The following is a 15,875-nucleotide window of genomic DNA, read 5'->3' on the forward strand; positions in this document are numbered from 1 at the left end:
AAGGAATGGCCTCAAGTTACAAGTTTAGCTTGTTTCAGCTAAATTTCAGGGTACCTTTGGGAGTGAAATTCTACAACAAAGGAAAGACATGAACTCTCATTTTTTGCATCAGGGGTGCAAAAAAACCTCTGCTTTCTAAAATGTGGAGCAAAAGGACAGTAGTATGTGTTTCCTCCCTGCCCTTTTCTTCGGCTGTATTATGTCACGGAAGTTACTTCTTATGCAAATGACAGCAGCTATGAACCAGCAGGTACAGAGAACACAGTGCCGTGTGTGTGTGTCCTGCCGGAACCCCAGGTGCGGAGCTGCCCTTTCTTGAGCTCCTTCAAAGCAGAGATAATTCTTGGTGGGTAAATAGCCTAAATATCAGTGCAGTAAAGAACTGTACTTGTATGAGCATACGTACACAGGGAACCTACAGCTTTGGGCACCATCTAAGCTGTGATTTTAGGGATCATCTTTGCATCTCTGGTGTCCTGCTGAGAAACTAACAGGTGCAGACCTCTTGGCACCCAATTGATTTTGGCCTCCTTACTGTGGCCACTTTGCACGTAGCTGCTCAGGAGTGTTCGCGTCACTCCTCTGCCGGCAGCCACGCCGAGCCGTCCGGGAGAGAGCTAAATGCCGTTCTCCCAGAAGCTGCAAATCCTAGCCTTGCGCTTAAGCTCAAAGCCGCCGGGGTACAGGGAGGAAAGCCCAGCCGTGCAGGGTTCTGGGGGTGGCGGCGCTCTCCTGGCCTGAGGATCCCCCAGGCCCCTCGCAAGCAGAGCAGCTCCGAACGGGGCGGTCAGGCTGCCGCGGGGAGATGGCGCCAGGTAGCAGGTCAGGGGAGGGGGCCGCTGTCGCCGCCTCAGGGTGAGGGGCAGCGAGGCACGGCAAGGCTGCCCCGCACCCCCGCCCCAAGCCGGGAGCAGCGCCACGCGCCTCTTCCCCGCCTCCTTCTCAGCCTTGATCGAGAGCTGGAGGCTTCTCACGGCGGGAGGGAACGCATGAAATAAAAACAAGTTGTGTGCGGCGCTGGGGGAGGGGGATCCCTGCTCCCGCTCGGCGGCCGAGCCGTCTTGTCCAGCCAGTCGCGGAGCCGGGAAAGCGAGGTAAACTTTGCCGGCCGTCGTGATCCGCGGGAACAAGAACGCGCCCGGCCGGTGCGGCGGCGCGGGGCTTTGTTCCTACCGGGTCGGAGGAGATCCGGCGGCGGGGAAGGGAAGGAGGCCCTTGGGCGGGCCGCGGGGCCGCCGCGGTGGGACTGGGGAGATGAGGCCGCCCCCACAGTCGCCGCTGCCGGGGCTCAGTGCGCTCGCCCCGGAGCGTGTTAGGGCGGGAAGGGCGGAATTCCCGGTGGTGGGGCCGGCGGGGGCTCGGGCAGTCCAGAGGATTGGGAGCGCCGTCCACTGGGACAGTGTTGGCGAGTTTGTATTACCGGGAGGGTAGAGGTGGTGGAGCGCCGCCGCAGGGAAGGCAGGATGGCGCCGAGGCTGAGGGCCGCAGGCCGGCTCCGGCCGAGGGGGCAGGAAGGCGCTCCCCTATCTCTGTAGGCACGCTAACTCTTTCCATGCTGGGCAGCTTAGTGGCCAGGCACTCGCTTCTCTCTTAGAAAGTTTCTTCAGCCTGTGGGTTTAGCAGGGGAACTCCCGGTCTGGGGCTGAGGTGCGTCTGCCAGCGGGGACGCCCCCCCTGCTTGGCTCCTAGGGTCGCCATCCACAGACAGCCCTTGCTGAGGCTGCCCTGGACCGCTGCAGCACGTCTGGTGGTGTGTGTGATAAATGGTGTTGTCTTTGGTACCCACCCAGATCTCTCCCGATGCCCAGCCTTTATGAACTGTTGGCAGTGTCTTGCCACCACTGGCTAAAATTTCCAGCTGCTTGAAGCTTTCTGGTGCCTTTTTAAGATAAATGATCCTTTCTGAGAATCGAGATTCAGGACCTTTGTGTGTCTTCTGACAAAAGTCCTGGTGTTAAAACAGTTTTTGGCATTGTTGCTGGCCAATAGCGCAGGCTCCGCAGCTGTGATCCTCCATGTCAGGTGGTCCTGAATGTTAAAGAGTTGCACCTTAAACAAGAGTCACGTTTCCAAGAGGTGGAAACTATAGGCGAGAACTATAGTATTTTCTGTAACTTGAATTTTTTATTTTGGAATGTTGCTTACATGTTTAACAGCGAGGGGTTTTTTTTGTTTGTTTGTTTTTTTTTCAAATGCTGAGAAGTGCCTGGTGGTAGTCATTACATTCGTAATTGAAGTGTTTACTTTCTACTAGGTATGAAATGGAACAGTAGCCAGAGCTACTAGGGCTTTGGGGCTATTTTATGTGATATTTGATATGAAATTTCTGTATGCTGCTCAACTTCGACTGATAACGGATGTCTTAATCTGGCTAATTTTTAAATGAAACTGCTACAGTTAGTCTAGGCTAAGCAGGACTTTTGCTTAAGCTAATGAGATTTTTGTTGAGGTTGAAGCTGTGAAAGAGAACCTGAGCTGTTGAAAGTAGTGGGATTTTCATCCTACATAGCCAGAATTGCCTTTTTCTTGTGCAACTAAATCGATTACTTCTAATAAGTAATGTTTATTGGAAGGTTTAATTAGTCATGCAATTTGTTGGAAGTACATGTACTCATGAATCAGGGCTGCATTGCCAAGAGTTTTTTATGAGTTAAAACATTCTGTTTCAGTTTAGATTATGTATGTGCCCCAGGGAATGATTATTTAGAGAAGGCAGTGGCCACAAGTAGATTAATCAGTGTTCCTTGCAATCTCTGATTTAATCTGAAGTTACACTTTCTGCAGGTTACACTTTGTTTTACTAAAACAGCTGTGATATTTTGGAATACCATCACCATTGGCATTACTTTCTTTGGCCTGCTCATTTTTTCTGGTCATTCAGAAAATATTTGTATCTGGAACACAGAACCCACAACAGGGATCTTTTTCTTTCTCTGGGCTGCTTGCAGGATGGCATGTGAGTCGATTCCTCAGGCTTATCTCCTCTTTGACTATAAGCTCTGCGGCTAGCAGATCAGAAGATACCAATGAGATAGAGATGCAGAATTATGCAGAATATTGGAAAATGCAGCAATTTCTTTTGCATTAGGAAAAGCTGATAGGGAGTCTGTTAATCTCTTTCATCTGACTTTTCTTCTCTGGAAGTGACCATAATGACAGAGAATGAGTTGGTATTTTTGACATGTGGGTGGGCACTTAGGTAATACCTTGTTAGTATAATTACCTATGTATCTCCTAAATATACTTTTTAACAAAAAGAGAGATGATAACTAAAATAGAGCAGTTCTGAAATTGCAGAACAGGTGTAATGAAGGAAAACCAGTATAAGGAAATTAGAAGTCAGTAAAAATACTGTAGAAACTTGATAATTGGTTAGCATTTAATTTTAGGGCTTACAGTTCAGTTTTATTCCTGGTGAGAATTTGTAGTGGTGTTTTTCTGGCTGCTAGTTGAAGAATGGGTATGAAGGGCATGAAGAAATGTTAACTCATTTGCATTTTGGGAGTATCTTCTGATCCTTACTCAGAACCTATTGAGAATATACAATTTCTCCTGTAGCAATTAGCAGTGAATGTGCCTTATGTGTCAGCTTCACAAATCTTGTAAGAAACTTACAGCTTTGTTTACTTGCCACAATTTCGCTCTTTCAGTGCAACTTAAAATATTGCATGGTTCACTTTTTCAGTTTGTGTCCTAATTCTGGCACTGGCATTGGCGTCTGGTATTGAGCAAAATTATGAAGATCACAATGGAAGTGTTTATCTGTATGTTAGGTAAGGTACTCATGTTGATGATTTATGAATGAAAACGTATTGTTTGAAATGGCACTGTAAAGCAGTTCTTCTGGTTCACCATCTGGAAATGCCCAACATTTTTAGCACTAGTGTGGATCTATAGGCTAAACCTGACCAGCAACAAGGAAGTGAAGCCTAAAAAAGAAAAACTAGACTTTGCAGGTCAAGTTAACCTTAGCTCGTGTGCCTCCATGTGGAGGGCCAAATACAGGATTGAAAGTAACCAGAAGTTCCCATATCATAGTGAGAGTCATATCACATCAGCTACATACCCAAGCTATTGCTGAAGAGCCTCTTGGAAAATACCTCTTGATGGAAACTCTCCAGCTGTGAAGGAAGATGTGTGATAGGAGAGGTGGGAGACAGGGAGTGAAAAATGCAGTGGTGTGTGGTTTTTGTGTTTTTTTAAAGTTTTGTTTTGGTTGGTCTGGGTTTTGGATTTTTGGTTCTGTTGTTTCTCCTGGTCTTAGTGCTTTTGTGGGTGGAAGGTGAGAAGCAAACCAGGTGACTGGATAGCCTCTCTGAAAGTTAGTTGGTTCCTGCTTAGTTATTTCTTACACAGCAGGCCTGTTACAGGGATTCTATCTAAGTATTTGCAGGTGTTTGGCAGCAAATTATTTTAATGAGGGGTAGGGAAAGCAAGCATCTGGAAAATGTCAAAGCTATTAAAGGTTTTGGCAGGCCAATGTCCCCAAAATGAAGCCTGCCATTTGATGATGAAAAAAAAAGTTTCAAAAAAACAGCCTGCAATACGATATTTTACACCTAGGGATAGAGCAGGCTGCTGTTTCTGATAAATGTGAGTTTGTGGTAGTGTGAGGGAGTCTGCAGTGATAATGGTAATACACTTAATGCATGTAAGTGCCCCCTCACCCTTTTTTCCCACTTAATTTGGTAGTCTTCTGTATTTATGTATTTCACAATGTAACTGTGCTTTTAAAGTTGCTGTTTTTTTCATAGCTTAAGAATATAACTGGTTTTGCATAGTCATTTGCAAGTCATACTTGTTAACATCTTGAAAAGAGTATAGCTTTTCTGTGCTTGATATATTAAGTCAGAATTTTCATAGTCTGCAGGGTCTGTTGGGTGATCTGCCAATGACAGGAAATTAGCACTGCCTTGCTTCACAGGGATTAGGTGTCCACCTTTCTTTTTCCTTTTGCTCACTACTCCTTCTCTCGTCCTGCCCACCCCACCATGCTACTCTCTAATTACCTTGTAGGTACAGACCTGTGTGATAACAGAATTGAGATAATGAATTGCTTAAGGCATTAGGTGACGGATTGATATGCAGCAATCTGATGGACAGATGTGTTGATACAGCCTGCTTTCAGTGTACATGCACTGAAAAGGATCCGAGGAAGCAGCCTCAGGAGACAGATGAAGGGAAGATGCTGTTACGTCTTTGTAGTTCCATGAGCTGCACAGACACTCCCTTAGCTTTGGGGATGGCAGAAAGAGGATGTGAGTCCATTTAGGAATGTATTTATTTGTGGTTTGGGGAATAAGAAAAAGAATGGTAGTGTCTGGAGAAGAGTCTATTAGGTTTTATATGTTTAGAAGAAACCTCTAGAGCTTAGCGTTTTTAATTTAACTTTCTGTCTTGCATAAATTTACTGAAAAAGCCATAACTTTGGTGATGATATCTTTTCAGCCTTAACCACAGAAACAAACAAAAAAAGCAGAGTAGAGGCCATCTTTTTTCTCCCCATTTGGTCAAATCTGTATGCTTGTAGACAGAGTAAAAAGGTGATTGTAGACATGATTTTAGTTTCAGTTTAAATATTGTATTGTGGTTTTTCTTGAAGGAGGTAATTTTAGTTGAGGAAACTGGAATCCTGTGATGTGAGTTTGAGCTCTTTTCAAGAAAAGGAAGAATGTACCTTAGACCATATATAAAATTTTCAGTGTACCATACTACCTTGTGTACCTTGCATACCATTTCTTAGACTCTATGCTTTGCAAGCACATTAGCATTGATCAATAGAAGAAGTGTATTTACAGCTGTCTTTTTAGCTGAAGTAAAATAAGTGGCCTTCCTTCTTCCATAGGTCTTTCTGTACCTATTCTTTTTCTGCAGCTAGTACTACTAAAATTCTTTTGAGGAGATAAGGTAAAAAGAAATCACTAATGTGTGCTTTGATGAGGGATATTTATATTTGTGTAATATTGCCATGTTGGATACCAGGGTCTCTGATGAAATATTTTCTCTATCAGTGTTGCTTTGTGTCATATAAAGCATGTTGCACCTTTTATCTTTCGGCAGAGAAAAACTGCAGGTTTTTGCAAGGCTTCTTGATTGCCAGAATAGGACATTTTTGCATCCTAATCATCCTTATTCATCTTGGTTAGTGCATTTTGGGCCTTTTTTGTGCACTCAGGTTTCCATGTATCTTGTTTTAGTGATTTAGCAAGTTGCTGCAGTTGAAAGTGACCCAGAGGACAATTCCATTTGGCTCCCCACCTGTTCTCTGGAGGGGATGAGGAGGGCCCAGAGAGCTGTGTTCTGCATTCTGCACCTTCTTTCATGATGCTAGTCAGTGTCAGGATGCTGCTGTTGCTTCTTGTCCTTGCAGAAGTGGCTATATCCTCCTTCTCCAGTCCTCTGGCAGCAGTAGTGTTAGTAGCTCAATCCTCTGATCTATCAAGTTTTTTCCTATTTCACGGCTGTGGCTGTATTTGTAGTGGTTAGCAGAGATAGCTTGCAGCTGTTAGACAGGTCAGTTGGTAGTTTAGCAGCATAGGGGGAATTAAGGGCAACCCACTGTGAGAAGGAGGGTGAAACTGGTATTGGAATCTGAGACTAGACCATTGTGGTAAATAATCCAGTATTCAGAGAGCCAAGAAGAGAGAGGTACCACAGCACTGTGTTTGGGGTGCTCATCTGCAGTCTGGAAGCAAAGGTGAGAAGGAGCAATGAAGGTGACCCTTCCACATCAGAGGACAGTGTACTGGCTTGGAGGTCTTCCAGTCTTGCTTCTTTGTATGCTGTACATGCAGATTATCCCCTTCCTGCTTCAGTGCTTCAGTATGAAATGCAATTGCCGTAATAGGAGAGACTGAGATATGCTCAGGTCAGGCATTCCTGCTTGTTTTATACCAACCACAAGCTAGTGGACTAGTCCATTAGAGGTTTCTTCCAGTGCTGGGTGGTTTGTGATGCCTAGCTTTAGTGGTGTTAGGTTCTGTACCACATTCTGAGCTTGTTTTCTGCCCCTCATTGGGCTAGTGAAGAGGGAGACACGGTCTGTGTTCCACAGCCTGATGTGACTGTTCCCCTAATTGTAAATGAGTTAGTCATGGAAATACAGCTTTTGTGCATGCAAGCTTTTGATGAATGGGTGATAGTGACTTGTTAGCAGGATACTTTTCTATCAGTCAGTGTCCTGGAAATAGTAGCTATAAAAAATATCTTTGTGGGTATTGTGTACTTCTGGGAACATCTGTTTTTCTGAATATATGTGCTAGGTTTTGTTTACCTGGTGGATCTGAACTTTTCTGTAGTGTTTGCAATTGAAATGTAATTTTTAACAAATTGTTGATATTGTATGTCTGCTAGGTTATGGGTGATTCGCCATTTTAAAATTTATTATATAGACATGAAGAAACTGTAGCTGCCTGGATTTTGGTAACAAACTGTTCCCTCCGGCTTTGATGAATGAGTTGTTACCTGATTATAGCTAATAAACACATAGACTGTTGTTGTGGTCAAGAAATGAGAACCTAGGTCTATGGTTCAGTTATTTGCTGTTGATTTTGGTGTGTAATCAATTTAATTTGTGCTTGAAAAACCTGTGGAAACACTTCCTTTAAGAACACAAAGTATTTCACAAAGTTAGAAATAAGTCACTCCTGAGGCATGCTTCTTTTTTCAGTCATTCAGTTATTCTTGCAGTTATCAACCACACTCATTCTTTAGGACTATTTTTATTTTCAGTTGAGATGGATTTGATTTGGAAGAAGAAAAGTCAAGTACAACCTGTTACTGCAGGTTCTGGGAAGCCTGGTGTTTCCAATGGCAAATTCAATAAGTTAGGGTGTTTAAGATCAAACTTTGGGGGAAAATGTAGAATTTTTTTAGTAGAAGACTGGATTTTAAGTAATAAATGTTTAGATTAGTAGATTTCAATTGAACCTCTGAGACTGTTATTAGCCTGTTTTCTAAATTTTTTTTTGTTTTGTCTGGTCTAGCCCCAGTATTGGATTTTTATTGATCTGTAAGTTTATAAGCATCAAAAAACCCCCTGCTATTCTACTATAGCTGCTCTTGCCCTTTGAATATGGTTTGTTGAAATAAAAACTCTCTTTCAAATATGAGCAATATGCATGTTATAGAAGTGCATCTTTAATCCATAAGCAAAATATAGTACATAAATATGGGCAAGTCTTCCATGCTTTCTTTATGACTGTGGTAATAAGTGACTGACAATTCTGTAGTTGTTTTCAAAGGAGTTGCATGTTTTTTGCTTTTTGTAACCTTGCAGGTGTTCCCTTTCAGCAGGTTTTCGGCAGTGGCCTTGCTGCAGTTGATTCCAGCTGTTCTGTGTTATTTTGAGAGCTTTTTGTGTTCTGCAATGTTTTATGGATGCTAGTATTACTTTACTTGTCTAATTTCTTTGTCTTATATACTGTGGTTATGTAAAATATTTTGGTGCTGCCCTGGTGCTCCTTTGCCTGCCTGCCTTCCAGAAGTATATTTAAAGGTGTGAGTTTGAATCTTATGTTAAGATTTGTCTGTCTGTATTAAATTACGTATGTGTTTCAAGACACTTATTGATGGGGCAGAGGAGGAAATAGGCTTGGTTCTGGCTTGACACGTAATATTCTCTCATAGAGTTCTTGTCTTTTACAGCTTAGAAATTCTTCATTTTCGGTCTAATATTTTGCTTTTACTTCTGTGCTGCTTTCTGGAATGTGCTTTATTTGTGATGTTTTCTCCCCCCTCCCCCCGTCCCAGCCTTAGTAAGCACTGGACTTTTCTCCAAGGAGTTGCTTTGCTGAAGCACAATAGTTTCATTGTTAGCGTTGATAAAGTGCATCGTGGGATTTATAGTTCCATCTAGGAAATGAACCTCTAGAGGAGTTATGCAAGAAGCCAGTTAAAACTTCATTCCCCAGGAAGTGCAAGAGTAAAATCTTTTAGCTTTTGCTGGGAGTATTCTTTTGTTTAATACCTTCTCTCAGTGCTGTGCAAAGGTACTTTAAAGAAAACTAATTAAAAAAAAATTACAGTTTCAACTTCTTAATTCTACATCACAGAAACACTTTGACTGTTCCCTGTGTGTATACATGCTGCTGCTCTATTTTATTTTGAAATGCAGATGCTCATTCTGCCCTGAAAAAAGAATAGCTGTTCTCTTTGTGTCTTAGGGTCATAAAGTGTGTCAACAAACTGACCTTTCCTGAAAGCTGGAGACTAGTTAATGAGGCACTCTAGCTATCATTATGGCCTGCAGGAGATGGTATACCACTTACCAAGAAAGAAGATTTGGGGGCTAATTAGGAAAGAGTGGCTGCGTTCAGCTGTGACACCTTGAATCCACAAGTACAGAGCAGACCTTCTGTGGAAAACCCTGACTGAAACATTGATTCTCAGTCTTGTTTAAGACAACAGATTCAACATGGTCAATGATCATGGGGTGTAAGATCATGTGGTATGTTGCTAGAAGGAACTGATAAATAATCAAAAAAATCTTTGGAAATAGTTTTCTAATGGCTTGTGCTCATTTGTGAAGAAGGCAGCCCCTAGTTCAATGGATTAACATTTCATATAAAGACCCAGTTGTCCTGGTTAGTGCCTTTATCTGTGTGCTTTTAAGTAAGACTGTGTCCCCCACAGATGTGAGATTTTATGAAAACACAGTTATTCTTCTTAGTGCAGAAAACTTGGTTAGGCTGAGCTGGACTGAAATGTGAGTAAAGTTGTGTTGGTTGTGCATGGCCTGGTTTTTGATAGCAGGGGTCACAGAGGTGGCTTCTGTGGGAAGCTGCTGGAAGCTTCCACCATGTCCAGCAGAGGCAATCCCTGATGGGTCTGAAGATGGACATGCTGCTGGCCAAAACTGGGCTAGTTAGAGATGTTGGTAATACCTCTGTGATAACATATTTTAGAAGAAAATCAAAAGAAGGTAGGGGCACAGTGTTTTTCTGTGTGGAGGAGGAGCTGAGGACATGTGAGAGAAACAACATGGACATGTGAGAGAAACAACCAAGGACAGTGGAGGAGGAGAGGCAGGAGCTGCTCCAGGCCCCTGAGCTGAGATTCCTCTGCAGGCCATGGTGATGACCATGATGAAGCAGGCAGCCCTGCAGCCTGTGGAGTTCCATGGGGGATGCAGAGATCAATCTGCAACCCATGTGGGCGGTGCCCACACTTGAGCAGGTGGATGCTTGGAGGAGGCTGTGATCCCTTGGGAGACCGGGTGGAGGGAGGGCGTCCCTGCTTTCAGGCTGGAGCAGCCTGTCCTTGGAGGACTGTATCCTGTGGAAGAGTGCTGCAGCAGTTTTGTGAGGACTGTTTGCCTGTGGGAGGGACTAATGTTGCAGTTTTTTTGGGACTACTGCTGCTCATGAGATTGGAACCACACTGGAGAAGTTCATGGAGAACTGTCTCCTGTAGGATGGGATTTCACAGTCTCACAAGGGAAGGACTCCTCTCCCTGAGCAGTGGAAGAAGATCTGGGGTGACAAACTGACTAAAACCTCCACCCCCTCTCTCCATGTGCTGTCGGTGGGAAGGACAGAGGCATTGGGGGAAAAAAGTGTTTTTAAAGGCTTATTTTACTTCTCATTATCCTCCTCTGATTTTGTTAGTAATAAATTTACTTTGCATGTTTACGTTGAGCCTGTTTTGCCCTTGGAGTGTCTTCTGGTCCTTATCTTGGCTCATGAACACTTTGTTAATTTTTTTTTCTCTCCTCTGCCCAGCTGTGGCAGGAGAGGGTGAGTGAGTGGCTTTCATGGGTGCCTGGAGTTTGGCCAGTGTCAAACCACAATGGTATTCTAGGTAATCATTCTAATTTCAAAGACTGACTTTTTGCTCTGGGAGGGACTGGAGGGATATAATATGTGTGGATAGGAGGTGGTGAACATTCCTGAAGGGGATTAATTTTGAGGTGACTTAGATGCTTTGATCCTTTCCATCTGCAGGTTGGCTTGTTTTAGCTTGCTAATATAGGGATAGCAAATTCCCGCCTTCCTTTTATGTTTGGAAAATTGCTTATAGCCCACACATGACTCTGTAATTGGGGAGAGATTGTTCATTCTTGCCTGCAGGAAGACATTTCTCTGTCTGCTGACACGGAGTTCCAGACTAGATTGAGGGAATGCAAGAAGAATGTAGATGGGAAGCAGGGCTGCACAACTCCTAAGCTACAACTCTTGAAGGAATTGACACTAATTGTCCAGAGCAACATCATGTATTGTGCAGAATGAGGGAGGTAAAATTGCTCGGTAGCACTCTGAGCCTCCTCTGTGTCACAGTGCATAGTGTTGTGGTTGTCTGTGGTACTTGGTTACTGCATAGACACTTCAGTGAGTTTAGGAAAACTTTATTTATTGACAGTCCACAATAGTTCACTCTCATGAACATGTTTTTCTTGTTTATTTCAACTTCAGACCTCTTAATTGTGGGTAGGAGGGATCATATACATTTAAATTACCTAAAATAGACAAGGGGCTGGTAGCAAATTTTATGCTCTGCTTCTCAACCAAACATCTTAAGCTTGTTTTCTGTTGAACTTGTGTTGCCCTGCCTCCTTTCAAGTTGCTCTTTTAAGTCGAGATTTTCCAAAAGAATGAGGATTTTCTTTGCATTGTATTTTCTCAGAATTCTGCTTGGGTGCTTATCTGCAGGTAAGATAGTACTGGTTGGGTTACAGAGAGATTTAATCCCCTACCTCTTCCCCACCTCAGAAGACATTTTGAGAAGTTTTTTATGTGTGCATGTGTCCTTTGGAACTTTTTGTTTCTCTAAAGTTACAGAAACTAGCAGCACATAAGTTAGAGTCCTGGCATGAGCTTATAGTGTTTTTTTAGTGGAATTTCCCCCAGTGTTGCTTCTACATTTAAAGATTTTAGGAGTTTGCTTTGGATTGGGATAACTCTTCGACGTTTTAGTATCTCAAGAATTTTGTTCAGAAATGTGTTTGACCAAGATCATGTTCTAGGATGAATAAATGTAGTCTGTCTAGCTTTGATTAGATGACTTACCTTGATGCTTTTGTAGTTTGTGGCTCATTCTAGGTGCATTGAGGTCCTAAGGAAAGAATATTAAGCACTGTTCTCACCCACCTCACAGAAATTTTTTAAAAAGAAACCAGGAACAGTTGAAACCTCCTGAATTCACAGTGACTGTCACCTGCTGGTAGCTGGGCCTCAGCTAACAGGAGACTGTATATTTGAGGTTAAATTTGAGTAAACCAAATAAAGCTTTTTTTTTTTTTTTTTTTTTCCTTGTATTTGAGAGATCTTGGGTGATACAGTAGTGTTAAAAAAAATTAAAAGAATTGGCAGTTTTGCCATCTGCTACCATTTTTCAGGAGCAGTAAGTGGTTTCTATCAATTGAAATGCTTTTTTAAAAAATGTCTCTTTAAGAAAAGCTGATGACTAAAGGAAGTTGAGTGAGTCAAAGAAAATGAACTGCACAACAAATGTGTAAAAATGAATTTACTTTTTTTTTGAGGACTGTGCTAGGTATTAGCACCTATTATATGAGGACCTTTGGGGGACCTTGGAGGATAATGATTTGTTGCTGTCTCTGTGGAAGTATTTGTTTCTAGATTCAGATAGGTCAGTCAGTGGTGAAGAGGAAGCCTTAACATCGATCATGATGCAAGTAAGCATTGCATTAGTAGATTATAAGTTATACAGGTTTATGCTGACTGGAATGCTTGGAAATGATTGCATGAGTTGGACAACTAGAAGTCTGAACTAATTCTGATTCTGCTAGAAATTTTCACTTGCATGACCTTGTACCATCACCTTGCTTTCCTGAGACTGAGCTCACTGGAGCACTGAGTTACATGAATGAAATCTTAATCTCAGTTCAGGCAGCCTCATGTTTGGAGGATACTTCACATAAACCAAGAAGTCTGTAAAGGGTTGTCTCCTTTTCACAAAGCACATTCAGTCACAGAGAGACAGTTAAACACAGCCATCCTTCAAGAGGCAGAGTTATAGAAAGATAGTAAATTTTCTGCAGAGTGTTACTATGACAAGACATATCATTTAGTCTGAAGACGTCTGTCTGTACTCGCAGCACCTGCAAGCAGTAAGAGCAAAAAGGGCATCTATATGTTGTGGTACAGGAATTATACAATTAATAGGTTTTGTATATGTGCATGTTTTGCATGGAAAAGATTAATTTGTCATGGTTGAGTGAATAGAATACAGTAGTTCAGGTTAATAAATTGCAGAATTTGGTTTGTCTTAACTTTAAAGAATTTTATCACTTATTCTAAGAAAAATACTTCATCCTTTATTTGCTTGCAAAATAGTATTTCTTTGTTTAAAACTATCTGCACTGGTATTGATGTCTTACTATCTATTCTATCAGCAGTAAACTTTGATTTCAGAGTTCAAGTTGCCATCCTATAGAAACACAGTAGGATTGTGACTGTATGGAGGACGTTGCGGGGACAGGTTGGAGTCTTGGGTGGACATGGTGAACTATGGTGTGTTAGGTTGTTCAGGGTGGTGAAAGAATAACTGGAAAGCAAAAAGGTGGACAATTAATTGCAGGTAGGGAAAGGTGACAGTTGCAGTCACTGTAATAACAGGCTATGAATTGAACTTCAGCTGAACTGAAAACTGGTTTGAACAGCTGTCTGGCTTTTTGTTTTCTTTTACACGTTTCGCCCTGTGCCGCCACCCTTCCTTCTGCCCTCTGTAAAAAAATCAGACCTAGTGGGATCTGATACAAGTTTGAAATTAAATATTGGCTTCATCTCTGGTAATAACATAGGGAAGCTTTTTCAGGTGCTTTGGTAAACGTTTCTATTTCTCGTTTAACTGTTTTTTTGATGTACAGAGGAGAAATTAATATACTTAGAGCATACTTATGTAGCTGTGTAGGGGTTAAGTGCTATTCAAAAATTGTTTTAGTGAGGGGAAAAAGGTTTCTAATTGTTGTGAAGTATTTTTGGAATTTGCCCTGTCAGTTAGTAATATTTCACTAATTAAAGCAACCCTTTATTTAAAACAGGCTCACAACAGTTCATCTACAGAATTGGCTCGTGGGCAAACTGAGGTATGTTCATTCATCAGTGATTCAACATATTTCATATGCTGATGTTTCTGAAGTAATGCTTTTAACTTGGAAGAAGGTAGTCACATCTGTGCATTCCTTGTGGTTTCTCTACTGCTGAGGGTTGCAGCTTATAAAAAATTTTACTGCCTTACAATCTTGTGTGTAGTGAAAATTAACAAACAAAACAAGCATATAGTCACTAGGCTCTCTTTGGCTGTTAGTATCAGGTTTGTTTGGCAACATTAAGACATTATAAATCTTTGCTGAAAGAACATTGTAAAGAGGCAGTTCTCTCTTTTCCCTTTTCTCTTATGTACACTCTTGCTTGGGAGAACACTGTGTGTTCTGACTGTAGTTTGCTCAATATGCTTATGTGTTTGTAGAAAAGTGAGTTCTTGTTTGGAAATTTTACTTTTGCTGTAAAGGAAAGGACAGGACATGGCCTATGTTGTACAGTGACAGTTGAAAAATTTTACAACTTTTCCTGCCCTAAACTTCATTATACAAAGAAAATCACATAATTCTAAAAGGTCAACATACAAATCTTGAGTAGCTAACTGTACACTTGCAGGTGGTGTTTTTCCAGTACTGCAGAAACACTGCTTTCTCTTAGTTGCTTATTTTTTGTCAAATAGCTTGCTGCTTCTTAAGGAGTCTACTTTGCCAGATAAAAATATTTTGAAAGAGTAAAACCTCTAACCAGATTTTTGGGTGAAATCTATTGAGTGATGAAGACCTGCTAACACTTATGGCTGAGACTTGGTAGCTTTTTTTTTGAAAAATTACCTCCTCTTCATTAACAGATGATCGCAGACCCAATTCAGGTTTTGACAAAACAATATTTGTGCTTTCCCTTCACAACATTTATTAAAAGACCAGCCTGCAGACCTGCCTTATCAACAGACCTGCAAACAAAGATGTCCAGGCAATAAAGATGCTTCACAAGTTTTAGTTGATTTTAACAGCAATATTGATACATTACATGATATACTCTGTAATAATGAAAATGTTACTGGAATAGTTGGATGTCAAAACTAACTAAGCCTTTTAAATAAGCATTCTGTGGTCTCACATATTTTGTGTAATAAGTATCCATGAAATTCAGATTTTGGCAAGTGTATCATGGGGCTATTGCTTTTTTAAATTGCTGTGATCTAGAAAATTACCTTATGTGAAGAATCTATTCTAGAAGTACCTTCTATTTTTTTTTTATGTGGGGCAGAAGGAGTAGTAACTGCTCTGATAATAGATGAAACCCTCTAAAAGTGCATGAAAAGAAATCAGCCTATGATAAAATAGAAATTATGAAGGCTTTAAAGGAAACTTTTTTTTTCTGAGAAAAGAGTAAAAAAAGCAGAGTACTCTTCCAGTGTGCCAGTATGAAAGTACCCTTGGTGCTATAGCTGTGAATGGAAACCGATGATCCCTGGTGAAGTAATACTGATGAGATTGGGGAGTATTTGATAAGAGTAAGGGTTTGTGGAGCTTTGTGGTTGGTAGGAGGAAGAAATTGGTGTTTCAAGTGGGTTCTTTGGGCCTTTGAAAAGGATCATGAAAATCAAGTTAAGCATGTGTGTTGGTGAGTTTTTCTTTACTTGCTTGTGATAAGAGGTTCTGATTTAAGTGGCAGAGAAATAACTAAGATAGCTATTTAGAAATTTAAAGTGCATGTTTTTTTGACCCAAAAGGAAAGAGCAGATCAGTTGAGTTAAGCAACAGTTGCATTTTATGTAATTGTTTTTCTTGATGTAATAGTTTAACTATTTGTCCTTGGGTGAGTGTCCAAGTTAATCAGCTACAGAACAGGCACTGTATAATAACTCCATAAATG

The 15,875-nt window shown here is 41.5% G+C and overlaps 1 protein-coding gene across 2 annotated transcripts in view; it reads left to right on the forward strand.

Annotated features, from left to right (window-relative positions):
* Positions 1-1,026: 1,026 nt before the first annotated feature.
* Positions 1,027-15,875, forward strand: part of TNS3 (tensin 3) — a 168,773-nt gene continuing 153,924 nt past the window's right edge. The window contains exons 1-2 of one of the 2 annotated variants that reach the window (XM_058831211.1): positions 1,027-1,094; positions 14,000-14,044. The gene's annotated coding sequence lies outside the window, so the exon portion shown is untranslated. The remainder of the gene's footprint in view (positions 1,095-13,999; positions 14,045-15,875) is intronic. The other variant, XM_058831212.1, reaches the window with a different exon arrangement.

Source organism: Poecile atricapillus, chromosome 2 (genome assembly GCF_030490865.1).
Source record: "Poecile atricapillus isolate bPoeAtr1 chromosome 2, bPoeAtr1.hap1, whole genome shotgun sequence".
Lineage (NCBI taxonomy): Eukaryota > Metazoa > Chordata > Aves > Passeriformes > Paridae > Poecile > Poecile atricapillus.